Here is a 22534-nt window from a genome sequence, read left to right on the forward strand (position 1 = left end):
TGGCAGTCTTGCATAATTTAATTATTATTTTTATAACAGATGTATACTAGATTGCATAACATGTTTCATTGTTGTGGCTTATTCTGACAGGGTAGACAAGCTTCAGAATTATACAGAGCTTCTAATCAGCTTCCTTAATGATGCAGCTTATATACTTTGCTCGCCACAAAATCATTTTCCATTGCCCCATACCTGCTTAAAACTTGGGAAATGTTCAAATGGAGGGTTTGAGAAATTACAGCCCTCCCCCCCCCCCCGCCGCCTGATAACTCAGATGTCTAGGTAATTTATGCTAGTTCTTTTGAATTTTGACATGTTTATTTAGTTCTGTGCAGGAGAGTGCTCACGCCTAGTAGAGTCTGATGCTGAGAACCGAGAAATCTTTTCCGTACTTTAGTTTATACAATAAACAGCAGCAAGACAAGTGAAGAGTCATGATGTGTTGTGTGTGTCTTTACCAGCAGAAATGAATCCTCGTGTATGGATACCTATATGCTTGAACATCACAAGAATTAAGAACTTACTCTTGAAATAGCACTAACGAGTGCTTGTCACAGTTTGCTAGTGCGCATTTATGAGTTTTGTAGTGGATAAGTGCTTGAAAAACACAAAGGGAACACGAGCACCCCCAAACTGCATGGCAGATTAATAGTGCACATTTGCTGCAATTTTCAGATAGAATGGGCAGATAGAGTCTGAATTGGTCCATGAGATCAAATAGGCAGATAGAGTCTGAATTGGTCCATGAGATCAAAGTTTCTACCATTTACTTAAGCATCCTAATATTCTTTATGAATCTCTATCTGACAGTCCCTAATGGTTTGTGAATTAATTCTTACCCATTTCATAGACGAAATCAGTTGTATGTACCTGATACACAGTTTATCATCCTGTGGGCACAAGGAATGTTTGTGTGGTGCACAACCACCTCTAATGTGGTTAAGTAGTTTTGCTAGAATGCAAATGCCTGCAGCATGGAGCTATTAGGAGACACAGTATGGTGTGGTGGCATGGTTAGACAACAGTGTTAGATGTAAACAAGGCCTTGTAAGGATGACCTTGGTCACTGTCTCAGCTTAGCTTACCTCACAAGGTTGTTCATGAAACTACAGGTATTCTTGCTGGAGCTGCTTGGGTGTGATAAGATATTTAAATGTAAGCACAAGCAAGGTGCGGCAAGTGATTTGGGCTCCATTTGTATGATTCATGACAGTGAATTTAGGTTGTAGTTTCTCACTTGTGAGGGCATCTAACGTAAATTTTCACAAAGCATTGAGTAGAATTGCCTACTATAGACCCATGGATGTACATTGCTTAATGCTGACTGAGAAGCATGTCCTCCTTAAAAAGCTTTAAGCAACCTTTTGTACTCTTTAAGTCAGGCCACTGGCCTTCTGGGCTGGCTCAGACATTTCTGAAATTGGTGTGCAGAATAAGTCTGCAGCTGCATAGAGAAAGTTATATCTGGGTCTGTTTCTTCAATTAGGAATCAAAATATATGATCTTTTTATATACCTTAAGTTGTGTAGTGAAATAATGATTAGAAATTGGCAAGAATTGGAAAGTGATAAACCTGTAGACCTCCTTCTTGCCTTAGAAGTTCACTGTTCTTTTGAGAGTTACCACTAAACATATCTGAATCTAAAATAAAAAAATAGATTCATTTTCAAGCTGGTCATGAGAAGCAGAGAAAGTTCATACTAATGCTTTGATGCAAAACCCACAATTTTCTATGCAAAAAAATCAGTATTTTGGAATGACAGTAACCACTAACAACCCCTACGGCAGGGGGAAATGCAGACACTACCACAAGTATAACATAGAAACCACCGAGGAGCCACAAAGTTAGAAGTTTCTCCAGGTCCAGGAGTGGAGGGACTTTGAGGATAGACAGTTAGATCCTGAAGGATTGCTGACTTATCTGGGAGAGTTCCCTGTTGCTGTAGTGAGTAGTTCTGTTGAAAACCTGGTCAACCTCGGGAACAAGAAAATGGTGCAAGTAGCTGATACTTTCTGCCCTAAATATCTGCTTGCTAAAACCCACACTCTGTGGCCTTCTGAGGAGCTGAGGGTCATGAAACAGCAATAATAATAATAATAATAATAATAATAATAATAATAATAATACGACTATGGCAATGGTGGAGGAAATATGACTGAACAAGCACAAGCCCATTTGGGAACCTTTCTGTGGCATTGATGATGGTGAATAAATGGTACTTCTCTCCCCCTATTGCAACTGACACAATCATATCCAGCAGATCTGTTCTAACAGGTGGTGAAAGGCTTACTATTTTTTGGCTCTCAATGTGTGGGGAGAAATCATTGAGTGGTCTGCTGTGACCAGTTTGCAAGACTCTCTGCTGATACAGTTGCTTGCATCCATTCTGACATAGACCACATTTTTAGGGGCAGTTTCTCTTAATAGGACCTTGGTTTCTTCTTGTCCTGCTATATTCCACCCGAAGGAGGAAAGGCAGGGTATAAATGTAATAAATGATGAATTGTGATTTCAGCTTGTTCAGCCTCAAGAGCACTAGATGAGGAGGGCAATGGAATGGCACTGTCCTAATGTGCCACCTACCACTTTCACCCTGAGAATGTAGACAGGATACTTGGAAGTACAAGGGTGATCCCTTGTCTTCTTACACCTGACACTTTCTGATAAAAGTGGCCAAAGTAGGACTGACAAGTTGGGTGTTGGAGCTCTTGGATGTTTTCTTGAGAGTGAAGTACAAACAAAGTGTGTTAAAGGAAGTGGTGGTAAAGACCTTTGTTTAAATAACCTTATTGGTTCCTAACAGTTTTCCCCATGGCCTGTTACCCTCAGGTCTTCAAAGAGGGGGAAATAAGTGCAATGGTTGGGGAAAGCACAGAGAGGATCCAAGTCTTTTTCATGCTTGAGGCAGATAATCAAACGGTGCCCCATTCCCAAAAAAATTGTTATGTGAGACAACTTGCCGCCCCATCCAAACTAATGGTCGGGCTTCCTCCACCTAAGCAGCTGTGAGAAGGTTCCATGGTAATATTATTAGTTTTGCTTGCTTATCTCCCCCCTCCCCAATTAAGTTGCACCTCTTGTGGCCCAAGGTGTGACAGTTTTTGTTGTTTGGGAGAGAGATATGCCTTTTGCAGCCTAAATAATTCCCTCTTCTTACTAGCTGCAATAAACATGGGAAGGTCATTTACTAAACAGCACACTCTCTGGGCCTGGGATTTAAGCATATTTTAAAATTTTAGATCAGCTTTTATGCAAAAGCGGAAAACAATTGCATTTAATGATAATAAATAAATAAATAAATCCAGTATTAATAATTCACACAGAATAAAATTGGGCACAGACATTCCCTTGCTGGATCATTTATGTGAAGTAAGTATAAAGATTCCTATTAAATTAAGTATGGGGTAGGCCAGAATTGTCAGCTCCATCACTTCATCCTCCCATATTTAACCCTTTTTGGGTAGACTTTGTAACAGAAGCATCATTAATTAATGTTGGGAAAATAATTGGTCTCATATGATAGGTGGAATATAAGTGGTGAGACTTGATACTTAGAGCAGGATGAAGTTATAATCCCTTAGTGTAACTCCTTTGAACAGGAGGGACGTAAAGACAAGTAAGGAGAAATAGGGCAAGTTAGGGGAGGGAATAGTAAGCACAGTGCACATTCTCTATCCTCCATGGTTTAGAGAGCCATCTGAATTTGATTTCATGAGGGCTTGTGCATGTGTGTTCTGGGTATGCTGGCAACAGATTTGCAAAAGCATCTTGCCCTCTCTGCTTGGTGGTTCCCTATTACAATTTTGCTGTGCTTTATTTCAAAATATATCAATGTTCATTATAGTATTAGAAGGAAATTACTGGATACAGTATTATTGCAAGGTATTTTTTAATTGCACTAACAAAGAAAAAACATGATAGGGTTGTTTTTGGATATTTTTGTCTTTCTTTGCAGTACTAATTCTTCTTTTTTAAGCCTCTTTTCTGCATTTTGGATGTTATTTGGAAATATGGCTACACAGGCATATTTCTGCAGGAATCCCTTTTCCTAAATCCTGTCCATTGCTATCCTTCCACCCCAACACAGACACACACAGTATCTCTGCTGGTCATGCATTGAAACGGAGATTTCCTGGATTCCCAGTAGAACTCTTGCAGCCTTCACAAATGCATTCTTGCAGGGAACTGTGATTTTCAGTTATCTGTACTATAGTATGTTTTCTTGTTGGTGGTGGTGTTCTTCACAGACGTACAGTCTTTATTTTTTTTGCTTAAGAGAATCTGCGTATTGTGTGGTACGTGGAAGACACTTCAGATAGAAGGGGGCTGTTTCTTTTCAGAGGCGTATGTGTGTGATAACTGCCTGTTGTGGCTTTATACATGTTCCTTGTAGAAAGCTAAGCTTTGTAAAGAACTCTGGCCTTCCCTCCCCCAGCGTTCTGCAGTAATCTCCTACTTCACAGACCTGCTTTTGCTCTCACTGGGCTTCCATGTTCACAAGAACTGCCAAAACTGGTAAAGAAAGCAAGATGTCTAAACAGAAACCATTCCTAAAAAAATCTTAATAGTTAAAAATATCTTTAAATAATTCTCTTCTCTCCTGCATATACCCTCAGATGCACACCCCAACCACAAGTATTGCTGTTGATCTGCATTTCTGCCCAATATTCTCATGTAAACCAACGTTTCTCCTTGTCTCAGCACAGCTCTCTGTAAATCAGACCTTAGCAGAAGTTGCTACTGCAGTCACTGACTATTATTATAGAGGTTTTCCAGGGGTCACGGTGATAATTTGACCATCAATTCTGGAGGCTAACAAAAAAGAGAGAGAATAGTTTTCAGCATTGTGGTTTGGATTATTTTCCCCAGATGCTTTTGTTTACTGCAGTCTCAAGAGTCTGGTGATAGAATTATGGCTAATATCAACAGACAGAATCAAGCACTCTCTAGCAGTGCCAGAAACTCAAATATATAATATAATTGCCAAATGGCACCTTAAACCTGAGTTACAGTCGCCACAATGGAATGTCTAGGCACCGTTTTTGTTTGTTTGTTTTTGTTTCCTGATTTTCATTTCTATACCACTTCATATTTTAAAGAACAAATCTCAAAGTGGTTTGCAACACATTAAAACACCCAGAATAAAACAAATTCAAGCTTCAGGGCTTTAGATCCTCCTCTAAGTGATATTTTGCTTCCTCCAGTCGCCAACCTGGCATCCAGAGACATCCACATGGTTACAATTGGACCTGCGCCAGTTGCAAAACGTGCCTGGCACTGGGCTAATTTCAAACAAGCCGTTTCTTTCAAGTTAGAAGATGATTCTGGAAGGTTCAGACAAGATCAGGTTTGAGAAGGACAGAAATAATGGTTCATATTCCTGAAATCATAATCCCTTTTCATTAGCAAAAAGCCCATCATTGTAATAGTTTGTGAACTGAGGAAAACTGGGTACGGGGGGCATTACAATGGGAGGGCAGGTTTTACCTCTGTTTAAGGAGTAAAGTAGGACGCGGGTGGCACTGTGGGTTAAACCACAGAGCCTAGGGCTTGCCGATCAGAAGGTCGGCGGTTGGAATCCCTGTGTCGGGGTGAGCTCCCGTTGCTTGGTCCCTGCTCCTGCCAACCTAACAGTTCGAAAGGACCTCAAAGTGTAAGTAGATAAATAGGTACCGCTCTGGCAGGAAGGTAAACGGCGTTTCCGTGCGCTGCTCTGGTTCGCCAGAAGTGGCTTAGTCATGCTGGCCACATGACTGTATGTCGGCTCCCTCGGCCAATAAAGCGAGATGAGCGCCGCAACCCCAGAGTCTGTCACGACTGGACCTAATGGTCAGGGGTCCCTTTACCTTTTTAAGGAGTAAAGTACAAGGGTACAGAACCTCTTTCAGCCCACTTTCTGGAGGCCACATGCCCGTGGTGGACCAGGCCAGGGGCTAAAAATAGGCATGACCCAGGCAAAAACTTGGCACTATAGGGCTACATTTCAGCTGCACAAGAGTCAGAAGTTGCTACACATATACACAGCTCTCCATCAAGGCAAGCAAATGGTGTTTTTGCAGCTCAGGGACACATTCCATGCAGGCAGAAGTGCTTGAATAATGCATGGCGCAGGGCTGGGGAGCAGTGGGGCCCAGAGAACAGTCATGAGGGCTGGACAGAGATGCTTTGAAGGCTACAGTCAGCCAGGAGTGGCTTGCCCCTCTTTTGCTTTCTCCCATATTGCTACTGTCATCCACCTCTGTGAGAAGGAGCGTGCTACAAAAGAGCTGAGGGACCTCAAGCCCAGGGATAAAATGCTTTAATAGCTCACCTGGGGGGACGGAGGTGCTACCATATCCTCCCAGCTGCAGCATTGCTACTGCATACTGGGAGGGGCGAGGTTGGGGCTGTGTGGCTGCATTGGGTGGATCACTGGATTGACTCCATCCGTTTGTCAGCCCAGCCTTGGCCTTGTCACTACCTAGCCCAGGGGTCGGCAACATGCGGTCCATGGGCCGGATGTGGCCCACGAAGACAATTTTACTGGCCCTCGGGCCACCCCCAAACTGAGCCGCCCATTCAGTGAGTCCCCCGCTCGCTGCGCTAAACCGGCGTAGTGCAGCATGGGGACCTACCGAGCAGTGCCGGAAATTGCGTCTGCGCACGCACAGATACCGGAAGTCATATCTGCACATGGCCAGACACTGGAAATCTCTTCTGTGCAGGCACAATTTTCGGCGTCTGGGCATGTGCAGAAGCATTTTCTGGTGCCGCAGACATGCGCAGATGCGATTTCCAGCGCCGCACTGCGCCAGTCCAGCCCACAGGCGATCTCCATGGGAGTGATCCGGCCCATGGCCCCTGCCAGTACGTGGTATTGGCAACAGCACTGCTGCCAAGATGTCATTGTTACAGCTCTGTCCCATCAAGTGAGCTACTTCAGCATTCAGTTCTTGGGCTTAGCTCTTGGGTAGGCAAACTAAGGCCTGGGGGCCAGATCCGGCCCAATCGCCTTCTCAGTCCAGCCCACAGACGGTCTGGGAATCAGCATGTTTTTAATGAGTAGAATGTGTGCTTTTATTTAAAATGCATCTCTGGGTTATTTGTGGGGCATAGGAATTCGTTCTTTTTTTTTTTCTTTCCAAAATATAGTCCCGGCCCCCCACAAGGTCTGAGGGACAGTAGACCAGGCCCCTGCTAAAAAGGTTTGCTGACCCCTGGCTTAGCTGAATCGTGTGTTTGTGTGTGTGTGTGTGTTCTAGCCCAAGGTTCAGTTTCTTGACGCAGAGAAAAGGCTTGAACCGTAAGCTTAATATGGAATCTAAAGGGCAACAAGCATACAGTTGACCAGGCATTGGCAGAAGACCAGAGCCTTCAAATTTATGGCACGCCTGTTCAATGCAGGGGCTTCATACTGCTTGCCACTTTTATGTTGTACATCCTAGTTCCCTTCTGTGGCTCAAAATTGCTCTGGGGATTGAGTTCATGCAGAACTGGGTAGATCCCAGCCTTGGGCCGCAAGGTTACTAGAATTCAAGCTCCATTTTCTGTAATATCAACTTTACTTGTGAACCCTTAATTGTTCTGTTTGTTGCCTTTCCTCTTCTAACACAGCTTCTGCAGGAGTTGTTATTTGTGTGGCCTGATCTCATACCCTCCAACATGCTGTGGAGGAAAATTGGGATGTGTGTCTTTTGGGGCAGTGCTCTCGTGGAAGCCAAAACAGGACATCCCGGGTTCCAATCAGAAGCCGAGGTGGCTTCTGTAATTCCAGGATGTCCCACTTCAATTGGGGCAGTCGCAGGGTGTGTGGTCTCCTTGCAGGAACAGAGAATGGTGTCCTCAGTCAACTGTTGTAGATAAATTGATCTGGTGTCTAAAACAGCAGACTGACATGTTGCTACAAAGTTCCCGCATGAAAGGCTTGCCTTGGCAAATTAACATGGGATCCAGGTGTTTGGCTAGGAAGCTAAACTGTCTAGAAGCAAGTTTGTAATAATACTGAGTCATCTGATGGTGTGTATGTGTGTGCGGTTTTGAATGGTATTTAAGTATCCACTAGTAAAGTTGCTGTTTCTGGTACTAACATTACTATATAAATTTGGTTGTTTATTCACTGAGCAAAGCTGTATTTTAACACATGTTGCAGAAAGCCTCATATGGCCCCAAGACTTTATTTCTTAGAAGAGCAACCACACATACCAAGAGACACACTTGTTATTTCTAGTACTTAAAAATAATTGCATCATGTAGTAAAAAATCCATTTGTATAGGGTTGAGACAGATACAAACCAAAGATACCTGGAGTTTCCCAGATACAATTAACTGGAGGCTGTGAGGGGGCCTCTTCTTTTGCTGTCAGTTTTGTATGATTTTTGAGACTTAAAGTGTGCTCGCAAGTATGTTTACATGTTCTCACTTATTTTAGTGGAGCTTAACTTGCATTTCCATCTTTGTAAGAAAGCTTAGGAGTGCAGTCTGAGTTGATTATTGGCTGTAATATTTTTGTCTGAACATCAGCTGTTGCAGGAATGAGTTATAGGTAAATTGTTAAGTTTTCATTTGTTTCCAAAGCTCATTGTTCAGAATTCACAATTTTATTTCCTCATATGCATTGCCTGACAATCTCCTTTATAGATTACTACAATGTGTGCTCCATCAAATTGCTCTTAAAAACCGTATGGCTGGGGTAGAATGTGGCAGCTTAGCTTTTGAGCAGAGTGACCAGAGGAGAACATATCACTCCAAGATGAGAGCATTGCTCTGGCTGCTTTTGAACTTCCAGGCCGAATTCAAGGTACTAGTATACTAGCACTAGTATAAAAAGGTAAAGGTAAAGGACCCCTGACAGTTACGTCCAGTCACAAATGACTCTGGGGTTGTGGTGCTCATCTTGCTTTACTGGACGAGGGAGCCGGCTTTTGTCCGCAGACAGTTTTCCGGGTCATGTGGCCAGCATGACTAAGCCGCTTCTGGTGAAACCAGAGCAGCGCATGGAAATGCCATTTAACCTTCCCGACGGAGCAGTACCTATTTATCTACTTGCAATTTGATGTGCTTTTGAATTGCTAGGTTGGCAGGAGCTGGGACCGAGCAATGGGAGCTCACCCCGTTGTGGGGATTCAAACCGCCGACCTTCCAATCTGCAAGCCCTAGGCTCAGTGGTTTAGACCACAACGCCACCCACTAGTATACAAAGCCCTAAAATGATTTGAGACCCAAGTGCCTGAAAGAGGACCTTCCTCCTTGTCTCCCAAAACACAGTTTACAATTGGAGGTAAAAGCTCTTCTTGCACTACTACTACTCCAGATGGCCAGGTGGGTGCAGATGCAAGAGGGGGCTTGTATCTGTGGCAGCACTCTCCCTCTGGAACTCCCTTCCTGGGGAGATTAGGCAACCCCTTCCATCTTCAGGTGGTATTCAACGACATTTTTATTTGTCCCAGTCTTTAGAAGAGGATAAGAACATTCAGGCACTGTAGGTTTTAAGTGATTTTATTTTATATGTTCTTACCAGATTTTAGGTTGTTAACCACCCTGAGCATGCTTTAATAAATTGTTCCCAGTATCTCTGGAGTCTCACCCACAATGATTCTCCAGCTTTCTTCCTCTGACTTGGTTTAGAACCATTCACAACCCTATAGTGGAATTCTGTAATTGTATATATATATTTTCTCCTGGAATGGCTAGTGCAGGAATCCAGATGTTTAAAGTATGGTGAACAGGGCAATAATAGACCATATTGCTTAACATTGTTCTTTTGAGTTTCCAGAAAGTCTCCTAGGGCAATAGGCTTCAGGGGGCTATCTGCAAATGAGGAAAGGGTTTATTTATCACCTTGTACTTACATGTCTCATCTGCTCTAAAATATTTTTGGAAGACAATGTCTTGCATGAACTAATACTAAGTTCTCCAATCCATCTCTTTAATTTACAAAGCAGAATAACTTTCGTCAAGCATTGCTGTTAGTTCTGCCGTTTAAAAATACTACTGCACAAGGCATTAACTTTTAGGGGGAATCGTAAAGTGAAATCCTTTGTTGTTGTTGGTTTGTTGACTGTCATGTTTCACATTAAATATGGTAGGAAAGTCTTGAAGGATCATAAAGGTGCCAGAGCGAGGCCCATATATATAATCTTTTAAAAAAGAGAGCCGTACTAAACATTGTGTTCAGGGCAAATGAAACTTGTTCATGCTTTTGAATACCTTGGGAATTGTCCATGGTTAAAACAGTTCAGATTGATGGGTTTAATAATTGTCAGTATCCTGATTTTTATTGGCAAATCAAGCAGGTTTGTTGCCATTAGAGTCTCCTTGCTTTATTACTGTGCAATGTGTTAAGTTGAGAAACCAATAACAATATGCAACTTTTCAACTGAATTTTATAAAAGGGCTGAGGAAATCAGATACTATGAAAATTTTGTCTCCACAAATGGGCTATATACTATATATTTTTATTGTGGTGTTCCACTGTTTGTTGACTGTCTTTTTATCTCCTCCCCTTTCTTGGAATATTTCCTTTTCTCTTTTCATATAAGCATAGAGTCTTAGAGTTGGAAGGGACCCCAAGGGTCATCTAGTCCAACTAAAACATCCATGACAGATGGCTAGCCAACCTCTATAAGATGATAATTAGAACAGGCATTTCCATTGCTAAATGTGTACAATGTGTACAAGGAATCATTGGTTAGCATTTGAAATCCTCAGCTGTATACTCCTTCCCGTGATATGTACATGAAGCATGTGGAGTGCTAAGTAGAAACACTGATCTAAATACTAATATAAATACTATTAATGAAATCTCCAGACAAATGCAGTTGCTTTTGTACTCATTGTTGTGCTGTGCCAAATCAACAAATATAAGACAAGTTGACCCGGGGGCGGAGTGGGGGAATACATTGCTAAGGTTTCATTCTTTTCAGGGAACCCCTCTTAAGATTGACACCAACATCTACCGCTGTGTGTGCTGATATTTTTAAAACTTTCTTTTGCCTATTTGGCTCCAAGAAACCCTGTGTTTGGAGATCAGCTAGTTTTGTAATGCATGAATCTAGTCATCAAGGAAATAGCAGATGCTTCTATTTCTTAAATTGTGGAGCTTTAAATGGGCTCCCTAGCTTGACTTAATAAAATAACAGATGTATGCAGTATCTGGTGAGTTTTTTTTTGTTATTACTTTCTGAAAAGCAATGGCACAGCAGCAAAAAAGAAAGAAAAAGAAAGAAAGAAAGAAAAAAGTGAACACTTGCAGAAAGAGAAAAGTGGGGAATCAGCTTCACTTCCACCAGCTTCATAGAATACAAGTTATATTTACCACAACACAGCACAGTTCCTTGAACCAACTTAACATAAATGAAATATTCTAGGCAAGCCTTTCATAACCCCTGCAAATGAACTGCTGTATAACCCAGTTAAGAAACTTTTATTTCTCTTTAAGTACTTACACTGGGATACTTCATCAACTAAGATTGGTTTGTTCATTACATCAGAAACAGAGAGAGACAGTAATTTCCAAACATAAAAGCAATTCTGCTTTCACATTTACACCATGATGTAAATAGCAAGCCTTTTTGGGGAGGAGTGAGGCGGGGGATCTCTTTTATAAATCAGATGGTACAGTAGCTCTCAAATTACATAGTAATTTAGTCTGGCAACTGAGATGCAACTTTTGTTTTCATATTTTTGCTGCCATGCTGCAAATGTGAGTTTCTCACATAGCCTGAGGTCTTGTGTAACTTGCTATATATCCATTCCTTCTAATTCCTACCCCATCTTCATCATAGTAGTGCTACTACTCCAGCCTTAGTCCTGCTCCTTTGCCTTTTAACACAACCTGGTAAATATAAATTACTACTGTGCAATTTTATTTTATTTTTACTAGCTTCCTGGGGGTTGGCAGAGGAGGGATGGAGAATTCCACATCATTTCTATGCTGGGTGCAGTGGAGAGCAGGAACACCCCTGTCCTTCCTTCATCTCTCCCCAGTTGCCTATGTGGAATTTCATGTGCTCCCCTGAATGTAGTTCCTGGTCACCAGTAACGTCGAGGCTAGTACTTCAATGCAAGGCTTCTGTAGGAGCAGCCTAACACGAAAAATGTGGCAGGTAAACAGAGAGGTTTCAAGTGGGAAAAGCATTGCTGGCTGAATTTCTACATGCCAAGCTGCTAGTAAAAGCAGCAATAGCAAGTTTGTAACCCAAATTAGAAGCATTCTGTTCTGTTAATTGCATAATGCTATCGTACTAACATAGTAATAGAAAAATTGCATCTAAAATAAACTACTGGAGCCTCTTGGGCTTGCCGATCAGAAGGTCGGCGGTTCAAATCCCCATGATGGGGTGAGCTCCCGTTGCTCGATCTCAGCTCCTGCCAACCTAGCAGTTTGAAAGCACGCAAGTGCAAGTAGATAAGTAGGTACCACTCTGGCAGGAAGGTAAACGGCGTTTCCGTGCGCTGCTCTGGTTCGCCAGAAGCGGCTTAGTCATGCTGGCCACATGACCCGAAAAACTGTCTGCGGACAAACACTGGCTCCCTCAGCCTGTAAAGCAAGATGAGCGCATCTGCGACTGGACTTAACTGTCAGGAGTCCTTTGCCTTTACCTTTTTACCCATCAAGTAAACATTAGATCAGGGCTGGGAAACCTTTAGCCCTCCAGATATTATTGGACAGCAATTCCCATCATCCTCAACCACTGGCCCCACTGGCTAGAACAGATTGCTGGAGCTGATAGGTTCCCCATGTTGAGTTACATTTGTTTGTTTTAGTATTTTCCATTTTGCAGAGAAAGTCAAGGCATATTAGAAAAAGTAAAAAGCAAAAAAATGACGCTGACCATCAAAACAGCAGCACCAGCAGCTGCACTTTTGTTGCTGTCTACTGTCCTTGCAGGGACGTGGGTAGTGCTGTGGAAGGTCAGCAGTTTGAATCCTCGTGATGGGGTGAGCTCCTGTTGCTCTGTCCCAGCTCCTGCCAACTTGGCAGTTTGAAAGCACGCCAGTGCAAGTAGATAAATAGGTACCGCTGCTGCGGAAAGGTAAACGGCGTTTCGTGTACTCTGACTTCCGTCACTGTGTTCCGTTGTGCGAGAAGCGGTTTAGTCATGCTAGTCACATGACCCAGAAAAGCTGCCTGTGGACAAACGCCGGCTCCCTTGGCCTGAAGCTAGATGAGCACCACACCCCATGGTCACCTTTGACTGGACTTAACCATCCGGGGGTCCTTTACCTTACTGTCCCTGTGGGGCAGGAGCTAAAGGATGCTTAAGGGGAACTACTTTTTATAGCTGCACCTGGTAAAGAGGGGAGCAGGTCCTCCCCAACTTTTTCTTGACTAGTCTTTTGGCTTGACTAGTCACTTAGGCCTTGAAAGGTTGGGTAGCTTGAGGGTCTAGAAAAGGTTTGGGCTTTGAAGCTTACATGGCGTACTTTAAAAAAAAAAAAAAGCAAGAGAGAGAGAGAAATTCCTGTGGTACACCAGTGTGTTTTAAAAATTACAACGTGTACATACACTGAATCTCTGAGGCATAACTAATATATGTCCATTGTTCCTAGCTTAGGAACAAACACAAGAAATAGCTCAGAGAAAGGTCTGTCTAGCCCCACATTATTTATAAGAATATCATCCATTTGAGGAGATCATTTGAGATCTTTTAACCCTATGCTGTGCTCTGTGATGTACCTTGGGCCAATAGTTGTACTACTTCAGACATAATCCATGAAGACTTTGGGTTGCTTCTGTCACCTCTGTCTCGGTCTCACACAAAGCCTCACACTTACAAGTATTGGTTGGTCAAAGTGGTTGTGTGTGAGCATTTGGAGGATGGCTGCTACCACCATAGGATCCACAATTGAAGTGGTAAAACCACAACTCGTGTATAGAATTTGGTGTCAACCAATAGGGTGGTGCCAATAAGATGGCTTTAAAGGGGGATTAGGAAACTCATAGACTGTTAATGGCTATGTTGTGGCACCTCCTGGCTTACCACTTCTAAAAGGCGCAACAGAACAGTCACTTATTCTTGCTTGTAGGTTTTCCAGAAGGTACAGGTAGCCTCTGTGGGGAAACAGGTTGCTAGACTAGGCATACTTTTTGGTCTGATCCTGCAGGGCGCTTCTTTTATTTTGTCCTTTCCTGTTGTCACCTTCCCAAGTGTCTGCTGATCTTCCTTGAAGGATAACCAGCTGCTTCTGTTTCCATGTTGGACAGATTCAGAAAGGGCAACTTTGTGATGTGTACAAATGCCCATTATGTGCTTGTGTATAAGACCAAGATCAGCTTTACCCCTGGATAACCATTAGAGGGGTAGTATTCCACAGCATTGGACTACTAGGTGATTCTGTTTAAAAAGAAAAGGAAGCCAAGCAAAGGCAGCAGTTTGGTTGCTCTGTGGAGGAAAGAAAGGTCAGGCTACAACCAAGAGATTCATGTGGAAACATGACATTGAGGTTTTCAGTGAAGTTTGAATGGGAGAGCAGCAACAACATTCAGGACGCAGGGTTGTATCTCTTGTGCTAGCTGACAGGTGAGTTTTAATGTATAACAGAAGAATCCGGTATGACAGTAGCAATAGTGGGAACTCATGCAACAGGTTGTGTAGTCTATCGCAGAACAGAATTGCCAGCAATTCTCTTGCGTAAGTGTTTGCTTGTGCAAAACATTTTACCAGCAGAACAAGTATACTTCTAAGTGACTTTAACTTATTACTGCATTGGCTACAACCACATTGACCAAGTTCCAAAGAACTGCTTTCGGCACAACAGAAGGGGTGTAGGTTAGGTGTGGGTATACGCCTGCCAGGGGCGTCTTACCCATAGTTGCTAGGGGTGTGGGGCACCCGGGCGCCAGGCTCTCAGGGGCGCCAGGCCGAGAGTCCGGGACCTGAGGGCTGAGTCTGGGGAAGAGCCCACCCATTGGTTGGAGCGCCGCGACGGGCTCTTCTGCTGCGGACACCTCTGCACCGCACGTTCGGGGGCAACAGAGCCAGTGAGATGCTGAGGCGGCCGGCCGGCTCCGCCCTCCTGTGCGCCTGGGACTGGGCAACCTTGGGGGGGGGCTGCCAAGCGGATCTTTGCACCCTGGCATCGCATATGCTTAAGACAGCTCTGACTGCGGTGGGATTTTTGTCTTTCCTCTGCCCTTCCCACCTTTCAACTGCAGATCCACATGCCACATCACAAGCTGTTTTTGAAACTGTCCTCCATTTCAAATATTGCCTATCATGTTATATGTGAAACTGGTGTTTTCAGAAATAGAATTCAAAAACATGCAGTATTTAGTGGGTGGATCTAGCTGTATAATTCTTCTGGATACTTGTTGAAACTCATACAGGGTCTTGGAGGGAAGTGCAGAGAGGGCCATAGAAAAGAGTGGTGAATTGAATGTCTCAGTTTGGGAGTAGGTTTATGTGCAAGTAAGGCTGGCTCACATATATTCTTCTGAGAAGTGTGTTGAGGGGAGGGGCAACAGTGCCGCCAGGAATAGCAAAGCTATAGGGCCAGATTGGAGGCACAAAGTGCCTTCACCACATCAAAAGTTTGCAACTTGGATAAAGTAATACATCCTTTGGGTTGACATAGTAAGCTCCTAGTAAGGATACTGAAGGGTTAATACCTGCAGGAAGTGCTGCATTCCTGTTACACACACTGCTCTTGATCTGATTTTCTGCTATCCAGGAGCCATAAACATAAGCCAGCTTTTCCCCATTTGGAGCCAGTGGGGCTAAGCCTTCTCAAGTATGCCAGGCTGCAAATTCTGTAGATTTCAGCCTCAGTCACAAAATACGTTTTCCTCCTGGCTTCCAAAGTTGCCTTGCAGTTCTATGCTAATTACACTGCCTCCTGTTGGCAATCGTAGGTGACATTTACCTACCTAACAAGCTGTTAGCTTTCAAGAGATGACACTCTTGGGCTTACTATCTGCATGAAAAGCCATGCCTGAGAAGTATTCTTACATGCCTAAGTATCCAATAGACTGTATGTTAGCACAGAATTCCCCCGCCCCCGTAAGACGATGTACTTTAATTGCAACCTCTAATTATGTTGATATGGAATACTCAGAGGATTAACTTCCTCTATTATTCAAAATAAGGAAGAACAAAAAGTGACTTGCATGCTTTCCTAAGATGTATGGAAAAGTTAATTCTGAAGTGAAATTTGCCAACACACTTTAACGGGGCATGGCAGCCACTAGGCCCCACAGGTGCAGGTTGTACATTCTGCTTGCTCTCTTTTGCGAAGGACCATAGCTCAGTAGTAGCACATGTTTTTTCATGCAGAAAGCCCTGTGTTCAGTCCTTGGTATCTCCACTTGAAAGGATCAGGTAGCAGATGATGGGGAAGACATTTGCCAGTGGAAAAGGAGATTCAGGAGTAGGCAATACTTAGCTACCTGGACAAATCATTTGGCTTCATACAAACTGGTTACCTCTGTTCCTCTAGGCTGCTATGAGAAAGTATGATGTAAAATAAGCACCTGAGAGATGGCCCTAGCCAGAGGTGTCAACTTGAATAAGATATTGGGGGGGTTCAGGTAAGCCCTGCCCCGCATAATTGATCACAAGACGTGGTGCATGCGCACCACTTGAATGGTAATGCCCATAAACTGGTGGGGGGCAGTCCCCTCAAATATTTTATTGGGGGAGCCAAAGGGACCTCGGCCCCTAATAATTGGCTCCTATGGCCCTGGCCAGAGCTTTGGGGCTTCTCCTGACTTTCCATGTTGTTGATAATAGGTAAAGGTACCCCTGACCGTTAGGTCTAGTTGCAGATGACTCTGGGGTTGTGCTTTTGTCTCACTCTAGAGGCTGAGGGAGCTGGCATTTGTCTGCAGACAGCTTCCAGGTCATGTGGCCAGCATGACTAAGCCGCTTCTGGCAAACCAGAGCAGCACACAGATATGACCTTCCCGCCAGAGTGGTACCTATTTATCTACTTACGCTTTGATGTGCTTTCAAACTGCTAGGTTGGCAGGAGCTGGGACCAAACAACGGGAGCTCACCCCATCGCGGGGATTCAAACCGCCGACCTTCTGATCGGCAAGCCCTAGGCTCTGTGGTTTAGACCACAGCACCACCCACGTCCCATTGTTGATAATGCTGCTTCACTTATCACTTTTACTTACTCTAAGTTCAGAATCTTCAAAATGTGCTAGAAAGGCATGGCATACATGCTAATAATAATAATAATGTCTCTCTTCCAGGGAGCTTACAGTAAAGCTGCATCATGTCCCTCAGACCATTCTCTGTGCCACGGTTTAGCTATTGCTATTGTTTAGCAGTGAAAGTGTAGTAAGCAAGAGAGTTTCAAACATCTGGGAGGACTTGTTTGTTTGTTTTGTCACTGTGTTGCAGATGGAGGCTTCAGTATCACCTCCACTGCAGATTGTGTCACTGGAAGGTTTTTTTCCTTTTTTCCTTGCTTTGTTGCCTCTTCCTGGTTTCACAAGTGTGTGGCACACGCGCATATGAGTTCTAAAAATAGACTTAACATCAAGTGTTATCGCATAATAAATCGAGTTGGAACTACTGTTGGCAGTAAGCTTCTCCCTGCTTTGAACAGAATGAGAAGCTGCAAAAGAAACTGTAGCTCGGCTCCTAATATTATTACAGTCAATTCAGTATGCATTTGCACAGCTGTTACCGAAACATTTAAACATTCCTGTTGCCAAAAATATGTTCTCCTCTGTTCTGATAAATAAAAACGAGAAATAACATTTGATGCAGAAAGAAAGTAAGGGCATAGGAACATTTTTCTTTCTTAGAATCTGGGCTACACTACAATAAACATATTTTTGTCTTTTTTAAAAAATAATCTAATTCCTTCCAAATTTAGCAAACCATCATTTGGAAAATAAGAGCCCCATTCTTGGCTCTGATCTTTTTTTCCTCTTCAAGAGTTTGGCTGCTCTCCTGAAACCACTTACTCACAAGTAGTCCCAGGATTGTGGTGCCTCATTATGGTTTCTTAGCCATCACAATATTTTAAAATAAAAAATAGTTAACCTGAACATGTGAGAAATAAAATGGGTGCAACTCCCCTTCTCTTCTCCCCCCTTCTCTTTAATAACCCTTTAATTGAAAAGTGTTTTGATGGATTTCATTTTCCCCTCTGCATGCCTTGCGTGCTTGTAGCTTTGTGGAAGTGTCTCCCAGCTCTCCCAAATACTTATATTCAAGAATATTTACAAAGCATGAGTAAGCACAGTTGTACTTTTGCTCTGTGTGAGTAATGCAACAAATCCTCCAGGGGAGATATCAGAAATACTTGCTTGTGACAGCAAGACGGGATCAGATGTATGAAACCTCAAAGTGGTGGCGGGGGTGTATGTGGATGAACTGCAACCAGACTAGTGTCAGTAAAACATGTGTTCTAGATGTGGGCGAAGGGGAGAAAAATGAAAATAATTAACTATATAAATAATACAAATCCTTCCTTCAGTTCTTTAATCCATTAACAGAAAGTGGTTTGTCACAATTAAAATGAGATTTAAGCATTGCATAAGCACCTTATCAGAATGCAACAGAACAGAGGGAGAAAAATATGCCTCTTGCCTGCTCAGCTCAGTACAGCTGAGCTGATTTAACTTGTATGCTCTTCTATACAGTGGAACCTCGGGTTACGTACCGTCCTCCTTACAAAGGCTTCGGGTAACGAGCTCCGCTAACTAGGAAGTAGTTGCTCCCGGTAACTATCTTTGCCCCAGGATGTGAGCGGAAGTTGCGGGGCGGCAGTGGGAGGCCCCATTAGCGGAAGCGCGCTTGAACGGTTTCGAGTTAAGAATGGACCTCCGGAACGAATCAAGTTCGTAACTGGAGGTACCACTGTAAATATACCGGTATTTGCCTTGAGGTGTGTGTAAGCTTTGGTCATTTTCTGATTGCTGCCCTATTTAAAAGCCACTTCACTACTTTCTTCAGAGGGGAGAGCCTTGTACTGGTATGTCTAGGCAAGGAACACCAAGAAAAGGTGAACTTACTTGGTGAGCATAGCTGTGTGCTATGAAAAATGCTGAAAACAGAAAACTGGCAGCCAGGTCCCTGATTCAGGGTTTAGATGAGTCTTAGCCTCTGAGGAGGGATCATCTGCACCTGTAAGAATAGATAGAACATGGGAGAACTCTTGCCTCTCTGACATTGGTAAGGTAAAGGTAAGGGGACCCCTGACCATTAGGTCCAGTCGTGGACGACCCTGGGGTTGCTGCGCTCATCTTGCATTACTGCCTGGACACTGCCCAGACACTGAGGTCCAGTGCTGAGGGCCTTCTGGCTGTTCCCTCGCTGCGAGAAGCCAAGTTACAGGGAGCCAGGCAGAGGGCCTTCTCGATAGTGGCACCTGCCCTGTGGAACACCCTCCCACTGGATGTTAAAGAGAAAAACAACTATCAGACTTTTAGAAGACATCTGAAGGCAGCCCTGTTTAGGGAAGCTTTTAATGTTTAATAAGTTATTGTATTTTAATATTCTGTTGGAAGCCACCTAGAGTGGCTGGAAAAACCTAGCCAGATGGGCGGCATATAAATTATTATTATTATTATTCTTATTTACTGGCCGAGGGAGCCGGTGTACAGCTTCTGGGTCATGTGGCCAGCATGAAAAAGACGCTTCTGGCGAACCAAAGCAGCACACGGAAACGCCGTTTACCTTCTCGCAGGAGCGGTACCTATTTATCTACTTGCACTTGACGTGCTTTCGAACTGCTGGGTTGGCAGGAGCTCTGACATTGGTACTAGTTGCATTTGCACATTTTAACCTTAGTTTAGCATTACATGCATAAGCCTCCGGCTCCTGCAAATATTTCTCTAAGTCCATAGGAGAATATCAGAAGCTTTTACTCCTGTTTTCAACTGTCAGTTACTTGTTATGTCTGAACAAGGGAAAGCTTGTTAGTGTAAGTCATCTAGGGCAGAATCATTTTAAGTTTTTCCCTCCACAGAAAATATTCTGTCTCATAAATTTATGAACCAACCCGGACTCTGTGCTTGTCATCCAAGGCCCTTCTTTATGTCCCCCCTCCCCGGGGGATTTGGAGGGCCACAACATGAGGCCTTTTTGGTGGTGGCACCCTGTCAGTGGAGTGCTCTTGTCAGAGAGACTTGCCTGGCACTATCATTACATGTCTTCTGATGCTAGGCAAAAGACTCAGGTCTTTGGCCATTAAATACCGGTAGTTTTTGTTAAAGCTGATCGGGGGGACTGTTACTATGATTATTATGTTATTATACTATCTATTATTATGTTTTTTATTATATTTTATTATTATGCTCCATAAAATGTGTTCTTAATGTTGTACACCGCCCTAGGATCTTTTGATAAATGGTGGTATATAAATTGAATAAATAACAATAACAACAATGAATGAATGCCAATTGCAAATGCCATTTTAGTCAAACTTGGCAGTGTCAACATTTTTAGTTTTGTTTACTAAATGCAAGTAAAATATGCCAAATTAAATCACTCTCTAAGTAAATTTTGCTAGTAAAATTGTCCTATGTAAATTAGCTTAATTGCCCTATGCAAATTACACTATGTAAATTAGTAAAAGAGTCAGAAATTGGTTGGTGGATGTCACAGGGAGTGGAAGAAACAGCTTGTTTTGTAAGATTAGACTAAGTATAGAAATTATGGCATAATTTCTGAGGGGAAATAGAACTTGTGCATAAGATAATCTTTGCCTATTTACACCGAAATAACAAAAGGAAAGCATATGTAGAATACATAAAGAATAATAGCTAACTTAATAGGATTCAATTTGCCTGTGAGCAGATTTCAGGCAAACTTTTTGCCCAACTTTTTAAAATATGGTGTTTCTTTTAAAGTAAAATGTTTAGCTCAGACATCTTTTTCTGGCTATCAGAGAATACAGTAAATCTTCAAACAGGAAGGGAAAATTGTGAAAGGGTGAGAAGCAAACCAGGCATGGCTTGGTGGTGGTATATAAAAAGCAGATCAGGCTTGGTGGTAGATTCATTAGTGTTTATAAGCCTCATATATTAAGAATATTAAGCCAAGAGATGGTTAAACAGCAAAGTAATTAATAGCTATGAAGGTGATCATATAAAGTTATATGTACTGTTCTTGCTCTATTGAGAGCTTTTACAAAGAGAACTCGGAAACATGAAAACAACAGTTGGCTTGTACAATATTGTTGATGTAAAGTACTTGGAAGCTGGTCCTTTCTGAAAAAACTGCTGACATGAAACAGGAAGTACAGTAGCATGAGTCAGTTGTTTCTCAGGCTATCTCTCTTTCTCTTCACTCGTTTGACTTCTAAAAGAATGAAACTGTAATCAGGAATCTTGTAATTAATTGTCAGTGGTAAGGTAAGGTAAGGTAAAGGACCCCTGGACGGTTACGTCCAGTCAAAGGCAACTATGGGGTGCGGTCCTCATCTCGCTTCAGGCCGAGGGACCTGGCGTTTGTCCACAAACAGCTTTCCAGGTCATGTGACCAGCATGACTAACCTGCTTCTGGTGCAATGGAACACCGTGACAGAAACCAGAGTGCACGGAAATGCCATTTACCTTCCCGTCGTAGCAGTACCTATTCATCTACTTGTGCTCACATGCTTTTGAACTGCAAGGTTGGCAGAAGCTGGGACAGTAACAGGAGCTCACCCCACCAGGCGGATTCAAACTGCCAACCTTCTGATCGGCAAGCCCATGAGGCTCAGTGGTTTAGACCACAGCACCACTCACATCCCTTTCTCCTAAAAGTTGGCACATCCATGATATAACTTGACTGTTGGTTAAATGGTAAAGTTACCAAGGGAACTACATACCACAATAGTATTTACTCTTGCCCAGGACTTACCGTATTTTTTGCTCTATAAGACTCACTTTTTCCCTCCTAAAAAGTAAGGCAAAATGTGTGTGCGTCTTATGGAGAGCATGCAGGCTGCACAGCTATCCCAGAAGCCAGAACAGCAAGAGGGATCGCTGCTTTCGCTGCACAGCGATCCCTCTTGTTGTTCTGGCTTCTGAGAATCAGAATATTTTTTTTCTTGTTTTCCACCTCCAAAAACTAGGTGCGTCTTATGGTCTGGTGCGTCTTATAGAGCGAAAAATACGGTAACTATCCCTTTGATTTCCATGACATAGCAAATACAAGGCACACTTCATCTCACTGAATTCATTGCTTTCATGTACACCTAATTCCTTGCTGGTTCCCAGCCTTACTTAAGCAACATATTCCTCAAGTGCTAGTTATGATCTTGCTCCTCACCTACAGAAGCCAGGTAGTTGTTCCTCCTTATGCAGGTTTTTACTCTAAACTATAAAAGAGCACAGAGCCGATCTGCTTCTGCTGCTGAAAGCTTTCAGAAATGCTTTCAGAATTTGGAATATATGTCAAATGGCTGCAGTTTTTTAAACCTAAGGTTATTATGTTTTTCTTGTATTGTAGAATTTTAAAATGGAAACTATCATGCTAAGAATACCTGATTTCTACATATTAGATTTACTCCCAAGAGGCTTCTAGGTTCCCTTTTAGTCATTAATTAGTCAAGCTTCGCAGCTCTCCTGGGAGGCTGTCAAGTATATTCTGATTGGTAAACAGAGTC

General features: G+C 42.9%; 1 protein-coding gene and 1 long non-coding RNA gene across 11 annotated transcripts in view; one reads left to right on the plus strand and one right to left on the minus strand.

The window, feature by feature from the left end:
* The window catches only part of BICRA (BRD4 interacting chromatin remodeling complex associated protein), a 107269-nt gene that overhangs the window by 28094 nt on the left and 56641 nt on the right, over positions 1-22534 (plus strand). For 2 of the 10 annotated variants that reach the window (XM_083626715.1, XM_083626718.1), the window contains exon 1: positions 14361-14502. The exons of the other annotated variants lie outside the window; for them this stretch is intronic. The gene's annotated coding sequence lies outside the window, so the exon portion shown is untranslated. Of the gene's footprint in view, positions 1-14360; positions 14503-22534 lie in introns of those variants that run through there. 10 annotated transcript variants of the gene reach the window in all.
* Positions 21201-22165, minus strand: LOC310769257. Its single transcript, XR_014551581.1, has 2 exons — positions 22043-22165; positions 21201-21781 (listed from the first exon to the last, which is right to left on the minus strand). It is a non-coding gene; the product is annotated as an uncharacterized lncRNA (long non-coding RNA).

The sequence above is a fragment of the Podarcis filfolensis genome, assembly GCF_964270895.1.
Source record: "Podarcis filfolensis genome assembly, chromosome: 8".
Classification (NCBI taxonomy): Eukaryota; Metazoa; Chordata; class Lepidosauria; order Squamata; family Lacertidae; genus Podarcis; species Podarcis filfolensis.